At 45.3% G+C, this 18007-nt stretch overlaps 1 long non-coding RNA gene across 3 annotated transcripts; it reads right to left on the reverse strand.

The window, feature by feature from the left end:
* Window positions 1–1253: 1253 nt before the first annotated feature.
* LOC104860131 lies at window positions 1254–10177 on the reverse strand. Of its 3 annotated transcripts, none has more exons than XR_779593.3 (4): window positions 9984–10177; window positions 7034–7750; window positions 3171–3237; window positions 1254–1496 (listed from the first exon to the last, which is right to left on the reverse strand). It is a non-coding gene; the product is annotated as an uncharacterized LOC104860131 (long non-coding RNA). The 3 variants fall into 3 exon arrangements; XR_004516202.1 differs by lacking the exon at window positions 9984–10177 and having other exon boundaries at window positions 7034–7176; window positions 7580–7790; XR_004516201.1 differs by lacking the exon at window positions 9984–10177 and having other exon boundaries at window positions 7034–7790.
* Window positions 10178–18007: the final 7830 nt, after the last annotated feature.

Genomic DNA, 18007 nt, shown 5'->3' on the forward strand with positions numbered 1-18007 from the left:
GAAGTGTCAATGTCTAACAGTTAGATCCTCACACATCTATTATTGTATCCTAGAAAGCAGCCTCAGGACACCTATATAAGAATGTTCACTGATGCACTTTCATAATTATAAATTTTAAATCACATAAAATTCCATTAATTGGGTGGTCCAACTGTTAGATTCTGGAGTTCTGTAGACTGTTTCTAGGTCCTTGGTGTGCTGAACAAAGAATTGGACAAGACACGTGAAAAAGGCACCACGTTTCCCCAAAAATAAGATCTAATCAGAAAATAAATTTCAGGTATAATTAATAACTGGTCATTACCATGGTGATGTCCAGTGTCTTGCAGATTATACCTCTGTTCTCTTGCTAGGTGGCTGCTCTGTAATTGCAGACAAAGCAAGGATAGCCTGATTGGGGCTGGCATTTTTTAATCTCTGGTTAGGTCTCATTTTCAGGGTAACACAGGCAAAGTTTTATATTTGTTAAAGATAGGACAAGAAGTACACTCTGCAGAGTGAGAAATGGCTGCTGAAAGAGCTCACAGTGGCCATGAGGTTAATGGCAGAGGTCTTTCATATCCCTCATTCTTCAGGCTGATATCAGAGCTAGGCTGTCCTGTCAAAAACCTGCTTGATTTTGCTTCAGAAGAACTGAGGATTGGCCTTTCTGATTGGTCCCAGGGGCAGGGCTTGGGAACTGTGTTCTGTGCATCTGTCCTGGGCCTCTGGGATTAACAGGTCACACCCACTTGTTCAGCTGGTTTGCCAGCCCTAATCTCCTGCATCACAGCCATTGCATGCCACATGGCAGTGAAGGGATTGAACTAGAGGTTCTCTTGGAAAAGTCTCCAGGTCTCCAGGCTGCAAGATGATGTGTGTGCAAGATCGTGTCTCAAAGGTTTAAGACCAGTCAATAACACTTAGTACACAGCCTGTGAAGTCACTCTCATGTAGTAAAAATACAAAAGTGTGCCTGGGAGGGATTCTCCATTGGGGTCTACCTAGAATTCACAGTGGGTTGCAACCACTTCAGCAAATGCACCATTTCTTTCTTAAAAGGAAACTTAAACACGATAACACATTAGAATTGCTTAAAATCATGTGCTGGCTAGGTTACCTGAAGTTAAGGTCCACTCTGCCTGTCATTCACTGACAACACAGCAGACAATTTGGGTGGAAGGAAAGACTTATTCAAAGCCAGAGCCAAAGGAGACAGGGAAATCTTTGCCTCAAACCTCAGTCTCCCATGGTCAGCTGTGCAGAGGCTTTTATTGCAGAAGAGTGAGGAAGGAATTCAAGGAGACAATGGATACAAAATGTCCCCACTGTTTTACCCTACTCCCCATTCTTGGCTCCTTCCCTCCCTGTGGGAATCAAACCAGCCTCGACTTCCTGGGGCCAGCATCTGGTATTCCTTGCAGACCTGTGTATTAGTTTTCTCCCTAGTGTGTTCCAGTTGCTTCTCTGTCCATTCATCTGAGCTGAGGAGAGGAGCAGGTGGCAGTTTACACTGTCTGAATGAGGAAGTTGGACAACAGCCCATCGTCAAAAGAAAAAATAAAATCTAATTGTAAAACATCGATTTTATTCTCCCAATTATAGCTATACAGATATTTACTATATTCTAATTACATGCTTAAAGATAAAATATTGAAAGGTAATAGATAATATTGAGGAAAGAGGCAAAATAGTAATGGAGAAAAATAGTTCATGAGAAAGCATAGAATTGATTGATAATATCAATAATTTTTAAACACCAATGAAGCAGAAGCTTCTGATCAAAAGGAAACACAAATAAATATATCTACAGTAAGAAATTAGCAAAGAATCACAGCCAAGAAGGACACACACACACACACACACACACACACACACACACAAACAATATGAGAATTACATACAATTTTATGTCACAGAAGTTGAGTATTTACACAATAAGGACAATTTCCCAAGCAGGCATAAGTTTTCCAGATTGCAGTACAGAGAGGTAAAATGTGGAAACACACTGGCATTCACAGATGAAATTAAAATATTATCCATCATCCATTTCCAAGAGACCTGATCAAACACTTAATCCATAAAAGTAAGGGACAGACAATTCTCATTTAAACTCTTAGAGCACAAAGATATATAGAAACCTTCCAAAATTTGTACTAAAATATTATCACAACCTGCATACAAAATTTAATAAGAATAGCACACAAATAAACCAGTAGGTTCCATTTTACCTAGTAATGGTTATAGTAACCCTTGATAAAATATTAACATTTGAATCCAACTGTGTAGTATTTTAAAAATAGTATGCCAAGGTAGATTTATTCTAGGGTCTAAATTTGGTTTGACATTAAGCTATCTATTCAGGACAAAGGAGAAAAACACATTTATCTTATAAAAATCTTGAATATCACTGGAATACTAGAACTAATAAAGATAGACTCTGTCTGCAAATGAAAATTTTAAAGGGCTGTAATATAGCTCAGTGATAGAGTGCTTGCGTAGCATCTGCAAGGACTTGGGTTCCCTCCCCATCACCCCCAAAAGGACTAGCTGGTGTAAACTGAGTGTTTATTATGTGTGAGCTGCTGTGTTGAGAATGTCACATGCTTTCTTTACTCTTTACAATAATCTTCATGAGGCCAGTAGTATTATCACCCCCCTTTTCATATAAAGAAATTAAAATTTACATAACATGAGTACTTTTCTCAGGCCAATAGAAACTTCCTTAACTTCATAAAATTCATTCACTGGAAGCTAAGAGACAACATCATAATGACTGAAACAAGGAACCTGGCCCCTTGCCTCTTTGAATTTCCATTGGGTCTGACCTTTGGGAGTCTTGTCTCAATTTCCTAGATTTTTTCTTTAACCCCCAAGACTTGATATGTGCTACTCAGCCTGCAGTGGAACAGAGGCCCAGCATATATTGGTGCAAAGATGAAAAACACTAAGATGAATTTTGTCCCTTGTGTCCTCAGGCTGGAGCCTTCTGTGTATTGGAACCAATTCAAGGAAACAGAGACTTCAGTGGCCGTGTCATGGGGCTCACCACAATCACCGGCAACCAGAGCCTTAGGAACCCTCGACCCAATTATTCCCCCTAACTGAGCCTTGGTCTCTCCAGTTCTAAAATAATGACCTTGGTCACTGGTTCTAGATCTATAGATAAAGATCGATGATTCAAACATTACCTCTGCAGTTTCAGCAAAGTGGCTGGCAGCCTGTGGTCCTCTTGCTACTATTTAGCCATGGTGAAATCTGTAAGAAGGAATTGTGGACGACATCTCAATTTCACAGCTGGTAACAAATAAATATATTCTTGGAAAAGAAATATCTCTCCTCTACTTCACAAAACTTTGGACTTTTGTCAGTGTACAGGGACCCAGGAACTCATTTTGTGTAGCTCTCTGGAGGAGCCTGCATTCATTTGGGGGAAGTGCTATCAAATGAGAGTGTCCCTTTTTGCCATATGTCTAAGATGAGCAACGCCAGAGAACATATGCTTGAGGCAGCTCGGTGAGGTCCCGGAGAACAGCCACAATCCTCCAAGTTTCCCAGTGAAGAATGAGATAGAGACCAACAGTTTGAAATGTGATCTTGTTGCTATGTGGCAGAAAATCCAAAGGGTGGCGGACTTGGCATTTGTTTCTGAGAGATCAAAAATAAATGAGTTGCCCTTGGAAGGCATTGGGGAAAGTTGCTACATCCACATGAGACACCCAGGGGCCTTGTAAGAGGGAGCTGATGAGACTCCTCCTTCCCTTCCCAAGATTCAAGATTCGGAGGTTGGCCTCGGTGATCCATGGAGTTGCTAAGCAAAATCCAGAGGGAGGAAAGGTCAGCCAATGGCTGGAATGAAGTCACCGTGGAGGTATCAGACATTAAGCTGGGATGGGTTCTGCTCTGACCTGGGCTGAATTCCAGATGCTGTGATGGTCCCAGTCTAGATGTCCTGGAGGCCAGCTGGTATCTCGGGAATGTAGCATATTTGTGTAAGCGAGTCTAGGGTACCGTGACCTGGAGACTTTTGCAGGGTACTCAGGGTGCTGGGAACCCCTGCCATACCCTGAGGGCCATGCAGAGCCATGGGGACCTGCCAGAGCAGCCAGAATTGTCGGTCACCTCCCCTGGTAGTGTTGGTTCTCTGGGGACACCCATCTGGAAGGCAGGCACAGACTGGCCTTTTGATCATGCATCAGCACATTGGGGACCTCTTTGATCATAAGCAACATGCACAGAGCAGGTGACATTGGGGCTTGGGCTACTCAATGCAAGTGCTGACAGGCAACATGTTCCTGTCATTTTGTACCCAGAAATGACAGGGAGAGACACGTCTGTTAGAAGCACCAAGAGGGAACCCTGATGGTACCACTCGGCCGTGCCTAGCTCTCAGAGCAGAAGCAGTGGCCTCAAGGGCAGGCATAGTGCCCCAAGGGACATCGGCAGCATCCTGGACCTGGTCTGTTCAGCCTGTGGCCTTGTCCACCTTGGGTCACTCAGATACCTGACCACCACCCCTCGTAGATTGGGGTTCCTCGCCTCGTTTTGAACTGGTTTTGACAGTACATCCTTCCTAGAGGAAAGCGTCCTTATGACTGAGGTTGTCATATGTTTTGCTGAGTTTTAGATCTGTCTGCTTCATTACATTTTAATCCTAGCTCTGGGGCTCCAGCCCATTCTCTTTCCTACTGATTTGCTGTTAATTTTTTTCAATGTTAAACTCATCTGAAGTTTATTTAGGTTCAAAGCATTCCAAAGGACTTTCTCGGGGGTTTATTTTTAATCCTGTTGATGTTGTTTTGTTAATTATGAACTTTTGCTTTTTGCCCTCCTAACCTCATCTTCCAGATTTTCTGGATGCTGTTTATACACCTGCTTTGTTGGTTCTTTGTTTCATTGCACTGAAGTCCTTTTGTTCAGAGATGAGGGTCACGATTTTGCCCAAGTGCAGTAGATGGCTGTCCCTCTCCTCACTCCAGAAGATTACCATATGTTCTCCTCAGAGTGGCTTTCTAAATGTTCTGGAAGTGCAGCTGAGTTTTCTCATTGACTCAGTAATTATTTTGTTAATTAAATCAAGAAGCTCATTGGTTTTTTGAACCCTTGTGGTTAGAAACAGCCTATACAATTTCTACTTTTTAAATTTTATGACTTTTTTGTAAATTTATATGAAATCATTCTGTGAACATATGAAAATAATGTCCAAGATTAATTCGTGGGGAAGAGGAGCTGGATGCAGCACTTGCAGTGACTTCAAGAGGTAGATGATTGTGTTGTGAGATTTTCAGCAGATACCATCCAAAAAAGAAATGTATGCATTGCTGGAACATACTTTTACTTTTCCTTCAGTTTCAGTCTGTAGTTTTCTTTTAGTTTAGTTTAGTTTCTAGCTGGAAACCTCTCTATTAAGAAGCAGAAATAGCTGGGTGTGGTGGCGCAAGACAGTCATCCCAGCACTCTGGGAGGCTGAGGCAGGAGGATCAAAAGTTTCAGCCTAGCCAGGGCATTTTAGCAACTTAGTGAGGCCCTCTCTCTCAAAAAATAAATAAATAAATAAAATTTAAAAAAAGATTTTTAAAGAAAAGAGCTAGAAATAGCTCTGTAAAGAGGTCACACTTACTACCTTCATAGATTTTTGAGACACTGTCCCCAACTCTTCCTACCACAACTGTGCTTTACAATGTCTTTTAGCTTATGGATTATATTTTGCAAAGATTTACAATCATTTTTCCAAAGTTATCTTTAAGTATGCAAGCACATACATAACGCTCCATTTTTCTATCAATATTAAAATAATAGGAGAATTACCCAAATAACACAAAGAATTTAATTTCCTTTCACCTTTCCCCACAAATTTTTATTGAAATAATTTGGAATTTTAAGACATGAAATCTTGCCATAAAGCAAGCTAAGTGATTTTTCAAAATGTATGTTTAGCATTTACATTGTTTTGGATGTATAATTATTTACACAGATAATTACTTCTTTTATTTTTCTCTGCATATCTCTTCTTCGTTTCGATTTATTCCTTGGTGGTAGAGGCCTCTCCAAGGAATCTCTTCTTGCTAGGGAGCACTTATAATTATCTTGCATGCATACAACAAATATTTAAAACACTTGAATGTCTGAAAATGCCCTTGTGTTACTCTCAGAGCTAAGTATAGAATTCTTTGTTTATAATCTTCCCTTTCATAACCCTAAAACCCTTCCTCCTCATCCTCCAGCATTTAGTGCTGTGCAGGAGAATATGATGACAGTCTACGGACAGCTCCTTCTTCCTTTGTGGACAACCTTCCCCTCCTCTCTATCCTGAGAGAATTGTCTTCGATATTAGAGGTCACCAAGAAAATGTTGGTGTAGATCTTTTTCCGTTAAAAATGTCTTACAAGCCAGGCGTGGTGGTGCACACTTGTAATCCCAGCACTCAGGAGGCTGAGGCAAGAGGATTGCTGTGAGTTCGAGACCAGCCTGGGCTACATAGTGAGTTCCAGGTCAGTCTCAGCTACATAGTGAGACCCTGTCTCAGAAAAATAAATAAATAAAATCAAACAAAATGTCTTACATGCAGTTAATCTTTTTAAACTAAAAATTAAGGCTTTCATCAACTCAGGGAACTTTTCATCTTTTTTCTTGTAAATTATCATCTCTCCGGAAATTCTGACTCCAAGTTCAGCTGATCTCTTGGATGTGCCAGGACTGTCCCTGTTAGAATAGTCATATTTATCTCAGGTTTCTTTATTTTAGGGGTGAGGAAACTTCTCCTTGATGTCTCCAGGAAGGTTGAGAATGTCTGAGGAGTGTAGCAGAAATGGGTGGGACAGGACTCGGCTTCTCCTCCCAAGCTGCCACCGGTCAAGGGACATGCATAACCTCAAGTTGCGCGGCCTTGCAGTGTGGGACAGAAGCCGCTGTGGGGAGGACAGCAGAAGGGTGTGCTTATCCATGGGGAAGATCAGAAAGACCCGAGGCCAAGCGGGGACCTCGTGTGAGGTGAAGGGAGCCCTCCCGAATTGCAGCATGGGTGATTGAGGAACCCAGATCCCCCATACGCAACCTGTGAGCCTCGAAGGTGATTCAGGGATGCGGGCTGCTGCACCCAGCCGGACTCAGGTCCACATTCGGGCTCATCTCAGCAGTGCCACTCGGGGAGGAGGCAGGATCTGAGCAGACCTGAGTGACCCTGGAAAAGATGTGGGTCTGACAAGGACAAGGCTGTTATTTGATCCACAAGAAAACTCCAGGAGATGCGTGCTTAGCCCTATTTATAGACAGAGATTGAATTTATCAGGGCAACTGTCTCAGAACCCTCCAAAATGTAGGTAAGACAGGCGACACATGCGTGTCCAGAGAGTGCAGATCCTGAACACCCCACATGCCTTGCATGGCACTGTGGAGCAGCGCTGCGGTGTTAGTGTGTGTCTTGCTGTTTCCCAATCCTTCCTAACCAGCAGAAAGGTACTGTCATTCTTAGTGTTGTTCACAGCTCCACCTTCAGAAGTGAAGGGGACTGTGGTGTTTGAGAGTGACCCTAAGGAACAGAAGGCCACTATGGCTGCTTTGAGCCATGGGCCCTGCAGGACAAGAACAAGCAGCAGCTCACCCTGCTCTCCTCTTGTGGGCTTTACTGATCCTCTGCTCGGCTCCTCCTGGGGCTGCTGGGGCTGCTGCAACTGGGATGTTTAGCCTGGTGGACCGGGAAGTTGTTTCTCCTCCAAACAATGCCTTTGTACACCTGATCGACTCATTCCCGGTTACTCCCTCAAGGCTATGTCTTTATAGACAGGATGTAAAAATCAAAATGACAATGTCATAGTTACACGCTGACTGGATGTATGCATTTCCTGTTGCCACTAATGGTGCCTTAAAACAACACGAATGTCATCACTTAGGGTTCTGGAGGTTAGAAGTCCAAAGTGAACTTGAAGGAGCTAAATTGAGCTTCCTTCTGAGGCTCCCTGGCACAATCTGCTTTCAGCTTCCTCTACTGGAGGCTGCCAGTATTTCCAGGCTCTCAACACCTCATTCCAGTCTCTGCTTCTACAGTCACATTACCTCTGGCTATTACACATGTCCCTGGGTGTCCCTCTGATGAGGACACTTGTGACTGCATCTAGGGCCACGAGCTGACTCAGGACCGGCTCTCCATCTCAAAATTCTTAATCATATCTTCACGGCCCTTTTGGCCACACATGCTAGCATTCACTAACTTGTGGCCTGGGGGGATCATTATTCATTCTATCACAATCCACTCCCCAGCCCCCAAAGATTTGTGTGTGTCCCGCCTACCTTCACCCTATTCCCACATCACCAAAGTGTCAACCTGATAGCATCAATTCAAAGTCCAAATTCTCGTCAGGTAGAATATCAGTTATGGGGGAGACTCTGGGCATTAGTCGCCCTGGAAAAAATTCCCCTCCATCTGTAGACCTGGAAAATAAGCTATCCACTCCAAAAATACAATGGGAACTGCATCGGATAACAGTTACAGACATTTCTGTTCCAAGAGGAAAAAAAAAAAAAATAGAACGACGGCATCACTAGTTCCACAAATTTCAAAATCTTGTCAGAAAAAATCCATTAGTTCCCAACACTTGAGAGTATCTCTGTGTGAGCTGAGGGGTCCTCTTTGTCGTTCTCTCCCTGAGGCCTTCCCATGAGCCATTCTTCCTGTTTCTCAAAGCGTATCCCAGGTGTGCAGGTGACCAACATGCTTTCTTCGACCACTTCTCTTGTTTCACCTTGCCTGTACAGTTTGTTTTGTTTTGTTTTTGTTTTTTGAGACAGGGTCTCACTACTAGTTGAGACTGACCTGGAACTCACTATGTAGCCCAGGCTGGTCTCGAACTCATAGCGATCCTCCTGCCTCAGCCTCCTGAGTGCTGGGATTACAGGTGTGCGCCACCACGCCTGGCTTTGCCTGCACCTTTTAGTCTGAGTGGACTGAGTTTCTGCTAAAGTAACATTCTCAAACATTTCCTACATACATCCTCCATGTGTCATGGGAATTCTCCAAAGATCTTTTCTGGCTCTCATCTCTGTTCCTGGCTTCTGCTGAGGGGGCTAAAGCTGTACGAGTGACTCATCTGCTTGCATTGATGAAAGGTTGTCCAGTCCCACCCCTGGCTTTCTCCCCAGAACATGATTTCCTGACCCGTCCTAGTGATTTACTGAAGTGTCTTGATTTTAGCATTATTTGCTGCCCAGATAGGCTCAGAAGCCTTCAGGGCAAAGTCTAGGTCTGATTCAACCTATCACTTGCTAGTCTGGCTAGCAGTGGAAGTTTCGGATAAATACGGGTGTTAATGTTCTCCAGTCTCGGGTCAGGTTACCCACAGCAGGCATCGAGATGGTGATTCCTGTACAAGGATTTATGCGGAAAGTGCTCCCAGGAGGAGCTAACAGGGAGGAGAAGGGAGTAGGGCCAGGAGTCAAACAAGCTTGATAAGGAGGCAATTTCAGGGAGAGACAGGTGTCACCAGGTCCAAGGTAGTCTGGGGTGTAAACTGCATAGCTGCGTTTGTCCTCTGTGTTAGTCTGCTTTGCATCACTGTGACAAAATGCCTGATGTGCACAGCTTTAAGGAAACAAGGTTTACTTTGGCTCATGGTTTCAGAGGCTTCGGTCCTGGTCAACAATGCCAAGGGAGGAACATGCTAGCAGAGGATCTGGAAGAGGAAAGCTCCACATCTCATAGGAGGCAGGAAGCAGAGAAAAACAGAAAAAGCCAGAAAGGAATGGGTTGGGAGCAGGTGATACTCCCTGGTGACCTGTTTCTTCTTACCAGGCCCTACCTCCTACCAGCTCACCGGCTGTGAATCCACCCGTGGATTCATCTGTTAATGACATCCGTCCCAATGATCCAATCACCTCTTTAGGCCCAACCTCTGGACACTCTGAGAGCCCTCTGTGCCTGAGTCTTGGGGGATATTTCATATTTAAACTATAGCATCCCCCTGAACACAGTGGGTGGGACCTCCCCACGTCTACAGGAATCGGTCATTTACCATGGGCCACTCCGGGGTGATATGAACTTTCATGCACCTTCAGCTCCCGATGTAATTGGAGAAGATCTAGTGGCCAACAGCAGGTTCCTGGGAGGCTGTAGGTATAGCTGCTGGAAGAAAATCATTCACACAGAGGCTATGTGAGGGGATCCAGAGGGACCCAAGCTCATCGCAGTGTGAAAGGACACCGCAGAGTGGTTATGCTGGCTTATAAAAGTGTGGTATATAGTGACTGTGAACTCTCTTGGTAAAAATGTTTTCTTTTCATGCTGTTTCATTCTGTGTCCTTGCCTCAGACTCGTGGTGGTGAGCCTATGGCATGTGTGCTGCAGCTTTGAAAGCTCTAAAAGTTTCTCCATCGCTGCCCTAGATGTTTCTAGGAGGCTGGGGATGTTTAGATATTGGCAAATAAGCCCTAAATACATGGTGTATTCCATTAGCCCTACCCCAGCACTGGCAACTGTCGTGTTTTAATCAGCTCTTTCTGTACTCTCATCAGTCTCTGATAGGCCTGCTAATTGACCTACCTGGTAGAGGACAGAGGTCATCCAGTGAGGTCCCATAGGACTGGGATTATGACCTCAGAAGCTGCCTCTGACCTGAGCTACCGCCATCCACTTAACCCAGAATGTGTCAGCCAGGGAAGTGGTTCTGACCGGTTACCCTTCATAATGGCCATACCTCTATTTATAGGACCTGTGGTCCATGCTGAGGAGCATGGCCCAAGTGAATTCTTAGTCTTGCTGCAGCCAGCTGTGCATTCCCACAGTGACAAGTGGTTGGCTTTCTCGGGGCCTTGGTTCTTACCTGCTTGCTCCTGCATATGGACCTGGCCTGAACCGCTTATGGCAGTGCCCCTCGGTCACACTTAGACTCCACCCCTGTATGCAAGGGTTGACTCCTCTGGACTGAAATCCCCTCTCCCCATGGGTATGCAAAGCCCTAACCCCGGTGTGCTTCTAGGAAGTAACTAAGGTTAAATGAGATCGTAACGGTGGAGTTCTAGTCTGGTGGCTCAGGGACTTACTGTGAGCACACATACCGAAAGGCCATGGGGGGTTCTGCTGCAGGGCAGCCATCTGCCAACTAGGAAGTCGGTTCAGGAGCAAGTTACCCTGCTGGACCTGGGTCTGGAACTCCAGCCTTTAGAAGTAAACAGTGCACTGTATCACTAAAGCCATCCAGACCGTGGTACTTAGCTACAGCAGTCTGGGGAGACAAAAATGCAGATGTGATCATGGTGTCCGGTGGGGTGGGACTACCAGTGTTTTCCAGGTTCTTATTTGTCCCATTCAATGACTTAGGACAGTTGGTGATGTGAAAGATTACCATTCTTTTTAGGGCAGAAATAAAAAGAAGAAGCACAGAAGAAGTGCTCAGGGAGAAAAGGGCACTTTGAAGGAAGAAGAGAAGATATATCCTGTGAGCAGCACCAACCACTGCAAGAATGAGAGGGCAGTGGCACGCAATCAGTTGCTGCCACCCTTTTATTTCTTCTGTTAGTTGATCCAGGTGGTTCTACTCGATTGTGTACCAGAGATTGATATCAGGTACCAGGGAGATTGGTACCGGGTGCAGGGCTTGGTTTAATCCTGTCAGGCTCGGGAGCTGCTGCCCTGTGTGTGTGGTTAACAATTCTCTTCAGTCGACAGGCCGGGCCCACCTGCTCCAGCCACGTTGCCTCACCGGAACTGGCAGTTGACAGATCTTCAAACAGATACTGTTCATTATGTGGATTTCATCGCCTTAGTGACACAACCTGAGAAAGTGAGAGGACAGAGAACAAATTGCTCCCCCATGTGCCACGTCCTTCACAGAGCTCAGGGGCACAGCATATGGTCACGGAGCCCCAGGCCTGGGGCTTGATCCCTCAAAAACCAAAAGGAAAAGCAAGAAAACTGCAGAGCTAGAGAACCACTTCTGGTTCATTCTGGCTGGAGCCAAGCAGATGGAAGATGAAAAGAATTCTACTCACACAATGGGGAAAAATACTCAGTGAATACTGATACATATGAATAGTAGTAGTTAATATTAATGCTGAAGACTGATCTTGCGCACTGGGTAGAACAATCCTGGATCCCTCCTGACCTCCGTACCCCAGTGAATGAAGGACAAGAGGCAGGGATGCACACATCTGGGGGAAGGAAGGGCGTGGAGCCTGACCCTTGCTTCAGCTCCTGAGAGACCAGGATGAAATTCCTGAAATGCAGCAATGCTAAGGACAGTGTTTTCTAATCTTCAAGCAGGTTTCTCATCTTTTTTTTTTTTCAATTGCACTTGAATTAATAATTACATACTTAAAAAAAAAACAAATGGGACATCATATACATGAGGTATCAAATCTCCTGGGAGTTAAATAAATGTTCCCAAAGCAGCACGTGCATCCAGAGTAGCCTCACTCAGGGAAAGGCTGCAGAATCTAAAGATAGGACGCTCCACGCTCATGAGCACTCCTGTCCCTCACAGGAAGTGCTTGGAATTTATGCACAAACCCTGGCCTTCTGCATCCTTTGAACCATGACTGCCTTATTGCTGGATTTTCCCTAAAACACTGCCCAGACACTTGTTCCCAGGTCCTGCATTTGGATTCTTCACTTTGTCCCCAGGTGTCCTATAATTGGCAGGATGTTTTTCCACGTGGGGCAGTGACACCCCAACCCTACAGCTGCTTTGACAGTCTGGAGGGTCACTCCCTGCCCAGGTCAGGGTCCCTGACTGAAATATCTGCAGATGGTGGAGGGAACCTTTGGCCTGGGCAGGCTCTGTACCGAGAGGGGTGCCATCGTGATGGGGACCACAGGCAGATGGCCAGAAGGACCAGTACCCAGGGAGCTGAGCTTGGCTCTGTGTGCTCCTGGGTGTCATGTCCTTGAAATGAGTGGATGGGACTTGTGCCACCTGGTAATTAAGGTTAATGCGCACACTCCATCTGGAGGGCGGTGAGGCAAATCTGTCTTTGAGTCTATGTTCCTGGCTTCACCCCAGCCAAGTCTTGGGAGACACTGGTAATCTTCTCCTGGCACCAGCATCCAGGTGCTAGAGCCTGGCCCTAGACAAGGCTAGACAATCTCAGACAAGGTCGCCAGGCCATCCTGCCAAGACCCCTGTGAGATCCCCGAGACCTGATCTTAACTGGAGGTTAACGCTATCCTCAGAATTGCAGTCAGCGTTTGTGATGGCTGCTGTGAAAGCCAGCGACTGAGGTCCATGCTGCGGGGCTGAGGCCCGATGCAAGTCAGGAACGTGGGTAGTGTGCCCTTCCCTGAGTCTTCTAGCAGCCCGCTCTCCCCACAGCTTTGGGACATGGAGGGAGGTGGGCCAGATGTTTGCTTTCAAAATCCAGTCTGATGCACAGCTGGGAGGAAGGTAGATGAACTGGCAGCCACAGCAGATTTTAACCAGGTGCCCAAGGCCAAGTGCTCCACATTGTGCCCCCTGCACCCATACTTTTCACACAGAGGCTGGTTTGAGGAGATACCGATCCACAGGGACAGCAGCAGCACATCCCACACCATCACAGGCAACTAGGAGCACTCTCCCCAGGTCCAAGTGAAAGCCTGTTACCGTGGAAACAACAGTCCATCTGCTGGTGGGGACATGAACAGTTTGTGGTTCGGCCACACAGAGGCATAACAGCCCACACATGAAAAAGAACACGGTTATACTGTAGAATAAGCTCTGCAAAAAACAAAAAACAAAAAAACCCTACATGCTGAATGGTACCGCCTGCTCACATCTAGGAACAGCAGACTATCCCCTGGAATGCATGGGCTTTCGGGATGAGGACAGGATGTGATCACAAGTGGCCGCGAGGAAGTTTCAAAGTGCTATGTGTGTCTGGTCACCCTCACCATTGGGGTGGTGGTCTCTAGAGCCTGCCCAGACAGTCGCCACGCAGTCACCACGTGCTATCCTGCCTCACGCCGTGTCATGACATTGAACACAACTTCGGCATTAAGTTCCTTCACGGAGTGGGTAATTAACACTCCCTCGTGTGGATCTAAGAGGCACAACCTGCTGTGGGCCCACCGCTACTGTTGTTGAGTAGTTCCTTTAGAAGTGGCTCGCCAGTTAAACGGATTCCAGGTCCTTCTTGCCTTGAAAAGGGAATTGAATGAGACAAGCCAAGAACGGTGCTAAAAAGTTGGTTTGAAAAGTGAAGTGAGAAGGGGTAAGGGAGACACTGGCTCTGAAGAGCAAGCTTGAGCCGAACCCAAGAGGCAAAGAAGAGCAAAAATAAAAGTGCACCCTGGGTGGGCTACTGTGAGGAGTCGTGGCAGCAGGTTTCTCACGGTCTCCCATCTTTTATGCTGTCCCCACCTCATGGGAATGCCCAGGAAATTCTACATATGGAATCCTGTGAATTATTTGATGCTGTCCTGGGATCTTATAATTAACAAGTCCCACCTATTCCCCCAGCTAGCTTTGCCACCCTCTACCCTCACCGCTACACCAAAGCTTACAATTTGAAGCCAACATTTCTATTTCTGAATTAGTGGAAATTTCTAGAATGTCTTAATACTTATGATTGCTTATCATCATGAAAATGATACAATCAATTCAGGAAAGAAAAGCACCCTAAAATTTCCCGGCCCCACACACCACCTTCAGAGAAAATGGCTCCCTCCACTGTATGGAAGACCTCTCAGCACTGTGCCCACCATGTGCAAAGTGTCAACATGTTTTAAAAGTGAAAATGTCACCAATGTCTAATACCACTGAAAGCTTTTCTAGTTTGTCTTTTGCTGTTTCTGAATTACACACTGAACCAGGCAAGATGGTGCATGTCTGTAATCCTGGCATTCTGGGGAGCTGAGGCAAGAAGATCACAAGGTGGGAGTCCAACTTGACCAGTTTAGTGACTTAGTGAGACCATTAGTGGGTATCCGAAAAAAAAATCCAAGGATGTAGTTCAGTTTGAGGATGCAGGATTCAAGCCCCAGTACGGCAAAAGTAAAAAAACTAACAATTGGATAATAGATTGATAGATGATAAAAAGATAATACTTAGATAAAAGTAGTAAAAATAAGCAGCTACTGATTTATTTAGTATGAAGAAAATGATGAGCCAGAGAGCCTTCTTATCAAAGAGGGTACTCAGGCTATGAACCCCAAGATGTGACCTCACTTCCTTGGCCACAGATCCAAAGAGAACATGGAACTTTGTTCATAGGCATCATAATCAAGAGATAGCCACCTTCCAAGCTCACGTGCTCGGAAACAGTCAACAGCAAACATATTGAGCTCCTTCCCCACTTCAAGAGGCCACAGCCTCAGGATACCAGGCAGGGAAAGCATCTATGAATCACTGAGAAGAAGACTGACTCCATCCAGACACATTGTGCCACACTGCAGGAGCCACCCCGCCGTGAAGGGTGGCCTAGACAGGTATCCCCAGACATGATCACCAGTCACCTAGACAAAACAAGAAATCCATGCAGTCTTCCTAAACCCGACTACCAAGGGTACAATGACTCAAAAGAGCCAAGTGCAAATTTCACCATGTCTGGCCAGATACCTAGAGATACCCAGTAGCTCTGGGCAAATTTCCCAGACTCAGCCACCAAAAACCCAGAGACACCAAAGAATCCAGGGTGGGAGACCCAAGTCCCAGCCACCAGGCCCCAAGAGGCACCAAGAAGCCAGCGTATGTCCACCTTGGTTGAGCTACCACTATCAGAACCTTGCAGAAGTCTGGTCAGTGTAGTAAAGGCAGTCAGGCCATCCTCCCTGGTGGAGGAGCCCCTGGTCACCAGTCAGGGAGCCCCTGGTGCCAGCTTTCCCAGACAGCCAACCTTTCTGTGGTCCCTTCTTTCTGAGCACCTCTGCGACCTATACCTCTACCAGACAGGCCCTGATAAGGGGCAGAGACACCAAGTTAACACAGTCTGAGCCTTCCATCTCCTTTGAGAGCCTTTACAATGAAGTTCAATAATACATTCTTTTGACAATGAGCAGCTTTCTACCATGAAATGAATAGATGAGGAAGAAGACCTGTGTACTGTACCATGGAGTTAGAAGGAGACTAAGATTTATGCACTAAACAAGGATTCTCAACTCTTAATTCATGTAGTCTCTTGTGTACCAGAGAGCTCTGGAATACCTTGTCCAGAAGATAAATCCATCTGCTGCAGAACTGCATGCCTCTGGAGAAAGCTTTATTCTGCAAATGGCCATATATTCAAGCTAAACCTTTCAGTGGACATGCTGGTTGCGCCATCTGCACAGACCAGATGGGGGACTCAGACCACAATATGCATCAACTGTAAAAAGAAGTGCTACGAACGTTGCCACTGAATATGGGTGGCATTCTTTGCCACTGGAACCCCTGATGCCAGTGGCCTCCAGACCCTGCACTGACAGTAAATCCATACATATAACCCTTCAAGTTGGGAGGAGCAATTTGGTGAAGAAAAGGGGGGCAGTGAACACCAGGGAATGAGGCAGAACTTCATCCAGTTTAGGTCTTCTGGACTTCGATTTGCTCCAGACAATAGAGAAAGGAAGTTACACAAAAATACTGTTGGTTCAATTAAGAAAAAAACAAAACATTGCATTTATGCAATGAAAGTTGTGAACAAGCAGCCCATCAGTATTGATTGGGTACAGACAAAGGAGTGAGTTTTGGAGCAGGCAGCTAATCAGAGTTTTCTTGTTGGACTTTTTTTTTTTTTTACTGGGGATCAAACATGGGACCTTGTGCTTGCAAGGCAGGTGCAGTGCTGCTGAGCCTGGACTGCGTTCTTGATTTCAGACAGAAAGCAGAACATTATTTGTTATAGAGTATGTAAATGGAGATCTAATGTTTCATGTTCTAATGTTGCAGCAACAAAGAATACTTCCCAAAGAACATGAGGTTTCTGCCAAATACTACAGAAATGTTTCACTTTCAATTATCTTCATGAGCAAGGGATACTTTATAGAAATTTAAAATGGGACAATGTACTACTGGACTCAGGGCACATTAAACTCACTATTGTGTGTAAGGAAGGATTACAGCCAGGAGATTCAACCAGCACTTTCTGGAGTGCTAATTACACTGATTACCTTGTCCCAGACATTTTGAGAGGATTATGTTTTCAGTGTCAACTGGTGGACTCTTGGAGTACTGATGTTTGAGATGATCATCAGAAAGTCTCCATTTTATATTGTTGAGAGCTTTGATAACACTGATCTAAACTTGGGCCATTATCTCTCCCAAGTTATTTTGGAAAGAAAAATTCACACACTGCATTCTCTGTCTGCAAAAGCTGCAAGTGTCCTGCAGAGTATTCTCGACAAGGCCCCAAAGGAATGATTGGGTTGTCATCTTCAAGCAGGATTTGTTGATATTCAGGGGTACCCATTCTTTCGAAATGTTGACTTGGATGTGATGGAATGAGGCGTCATGACAGTGAGCTCCCCATAGCATCTGGTCTCTTTTATACCACGCACATCTCCTGGGAACTTACAAGAAGTTCTACATGTGGGTCCTGAGAGTCATCTGGTGCAGCCCTGGAGATTTGTAATTTATAGGTTCCGCCCACTTTTCCAGCTCTCCCCTGAGATCTTGTGATTGACAGTTCCTTCTTATTTCCCCAAGCCAGCTGTGCCACGCCCTACCTCCTATATCATTATCTCTTGAGAGACATAAATCCCATAAACCTTTGAGGGGTGCTGAAGGGTGAAGGTCTCTGTCTTCTATAAGTTCTTCAAGCTGGAAGGGGTTGTAGACCCTTACCTACTAGGGATTATGTGCTCTCCAACTACCTTGGGGTATTGTGGCTTATGGCTGTGTTGAGGAAAGAAAAACCTGTCAGAAAATTTGAAAACACTTAGTGACCATTGAGCTGCCTATTTGACAGAAGAAAGAAACTGTAAGCCCAGATGTGAGGAGCTGATCAGACTTCCATATTTCCTGTAGAGAATGCATGTTAGAGAGGTATGTTAGATAAATCATCAAGAGTTTGAGCCATGACCTTAGAAAGATCTTATTTTACTTATGTGTAGCAGCACTGGAGCCTTGCTTTTTTTTTTTTTTTTTTT

This window comes from Fukomys damarensis, unplaced genomic scaffold (assembly GCF_012274545.1).
Source record: "Fukomys damarensis isolate Sample0158 unplaced genomic scaffold, DMR_v1.0_HiC HiC_scaffold_7, whole genome shotgun sequence".
Classification (NCBI taxonomy): domain Eukaryota; kingdom Metazoa; phylum Chordata; class Mammalia; order Rodentia; family Bathyergidae; genus Fukomys; species Fukomys damarensis.